The sequence below is a fragment of the Aplysia californica genome, unplaced genomic scaffold (genome assembly GCF_000002075.1).
Source record: "Aplysia californica isolate F4 #8 unplaced genomic scaffold, AplCal3.0 scaffold00085, whole genome shotgun sequence".
Classification (NCBI taxonomy): domain Eukaryota; kingdom Metazoa; phylum Mollusca; class Gastropoda; order Aplysiida; family Aplysiidae; genus Aplysia; species Aplysia californica.
Genome location: NW_004797355.1, coordinates 758,778 through 761,554, shown reverse-complemented (window position 1 = coordinate 761,554; position 2,777 = coordinate 758,778).

The window sequence follows — 2,777 nt, the reverse complement described above, 5'->3', positions numbered from 1 at the left end:
GTCTGACCCCCGTTTACTGACCCTGATTACCACAGAATCCAGGCGTGGTTGGTGAGAAGGTCCGAGTTCTAACATGTCTCCCCTCCGCCCCATTTCCTATTACTCTCTCTCTCACTGTCTCTCTCTCTCTCTCTCTCTCTCTCTCTCTCTCTCTCTCTCTCTCTCTCTCTCTCTTGTTCTCCATCTCTCTTACTCTCTCTACACTTTCCCTCTTCTACTCTCTCATTTCCCTCCGATCTTCCTCTCGCTCCCTCTCTCCTTATAACCATGTGCTCTACCACTTCATCGAACCCTACTCATCTACTCATCTACTTATCTATTCATCTTCTCACCTACTCATCTTCTCATCTGCTCATCTACTCGTCAACTCATCTTCTCATCTACTCATCTTCTCATCTGCTCGTCAACTCATCTACTCATCTTCTCATCTACTCATCTATTCATCTTCTCATCTACTCATCTACTCATCTTCTCATCTACTCGTCAACTCATCTACTCATCTTCTCATCTACTCATCTACTCATCTACTTATCGACCTATCGACTCATCTACTCATCTACTCATCTATTCATGTACTCATCGACCTATCGACTCATCTACTCATCTACTCATCTACTCATCTACTCATCTTTTCATCTACTCATCTACTTGTCTGCTAATCTACTCATCTACTCCTTCTTATCCCCAGATATGCGTCCCACGCTGACCGCCACGGTCCCAAAACCGACCTGGTAACTCAACTCAAGGGAAGTCTGGTCACCCCGATGCGGTCAGCTGAGACTGACGTCACGAGACCTGTCTTCAAAGTAGCCGGGGAGAGAAAGCGGTAGTGGTCCTCTGCCAACTGACTCCGGTTTTGCGGTTAACATCAAACGCGTTAACATTTTCAGAAGAAAGGACAAATCGTGTATCTAAAAGCCATGAAGTATCCACCAGCTTTGAATTTTTACGAATCTGAAATAAGAAAGCTGCCATCAACCTGACATCTAATCCCAAATTCCAAAATGAAATAAAATTATGTTATTCGAGAACAACAGTTCTTTTTTGGTTTCAAGTAAGTAATTTAAGTAATTGAGGTCGAGTATTTTGATCATTTGGCTTTGATTGAAGACTGACTGTTTAAGGGGCACAAATTCGTGGTTCGTATAGATTTGTTCAATTGTGTTTTGTTTATGTGAAAGTTGAAAAGGTAGGCCACATTACACATACTATGGAATATAGAAATTTGTGTTTCTTGGTTGTTTACGAGAGTTAGAAATATCCGGCAACAATGACTTTGCTTTGCTGTTGACTGTACCAGTGTGTCCGCCACGCCGTTGAAAAGTTTAGGAAGCAACTGTTTCCACTGAAAGCATACGCTTAATAGGAAAAAACCAAGTGACGTCATGACATCATCGTCGTCACACTACAGATCACACATGTCCTGCTGTTATGTGACGTCAGAATAGAATCCTCTTTATATATATATATATATATATATATATATATATATATATATATATCTATCTATCTATATATATATATATATATATATATATATATATATATATATATATATACATATTAAAAAAACCTATAAGGTTGTCAGAGGTCTGTTAAAGCTACAGAAATTACTACAACATAGAAAGTATGGAAATTAACACAGGTTGTCCATAATAGCACCAAGTAGTGCCTTTTTCTACTTTGGTAGTCCAACAATTAATGTATCTTAAACAAATGTTTTTGATCGTACTGAACACAAACAGTGGAGGAAATGGTACAAATGGAACAGCCGCGAGCCCAAAATCTCGCAAAGTCTCGAAGTCGTTCGTAGGATAGACAAAAATGCGTGTGTACAGCAAAAAAACCACAATTATGCAATTAATAAACTTAAACAAACCATATTAATACTAAATATTATAACCGTTTGTTTTAACGTTTAGAGAGAAAAAAAATAGATCTAGCAGCTGTGTTTTCATGTGTAGGGAGGAAAAAGGAACAGCGGATATTCCGAATTCTATTTTCGGTTTAAACCAAAACATGACCAGAGCCGAGCGAAGTGAGGGAAGATGCCATCTTGAGGTTGGGTCAGGTATGCTAGATCTAAGTCTATATCTAGATCTAGATCTAGACAGATTAAGAAAATGCCATCTCGAGATAGGGTCAGACGCCGATCTCGCCAGATCCAACGGCAAGCAGGTCTAGATCTACCGTTGCAAGATAATATAGATCTAAATCTTGATCAAAATCGTAGGCATGATCAAGCTAATCGACAACAGCGTCCCCCAGCTATAGATGAGAGCGCAGACAATTCGCTTCCACTTCACGAACTTTCCAGAATGACATTAATTTGTCGATTTTGCAATGCAAAAAGGTTTCAGAAAGAAAATAAGTCTATTTGCTGCTTGAATGCGCAGGTGAATTTGCCACCTTTACCCCCGCCTCCGACAATTCTGAAGGATTTTCTTACTCAAAACATCGCTGAGGCAAAACATTTTAGGAAAAACATAAGAGCTTTCAATTCAAGTCTGGCCTTTGTTGTTATGTATACTGTCAACATGCAACTATGTCAGAATCACCGCACCATCAGTCTTATAAGCCACCCCAGTAAGGTTATGTTGAAGATAATGCTGAACAGATTGAAACCACAGGCAGAGAAGATCATTGCCGAAGAGCAGGCAGGCTTTAGAGCAGGGCGCAGCACAACAGAACAGATCTTCAACCTAAGAATACTGTGCGAGAGGTACCTCCAACACCAACAAATCCTATACCATATCTTTGTGGATTATTAAAAGGCC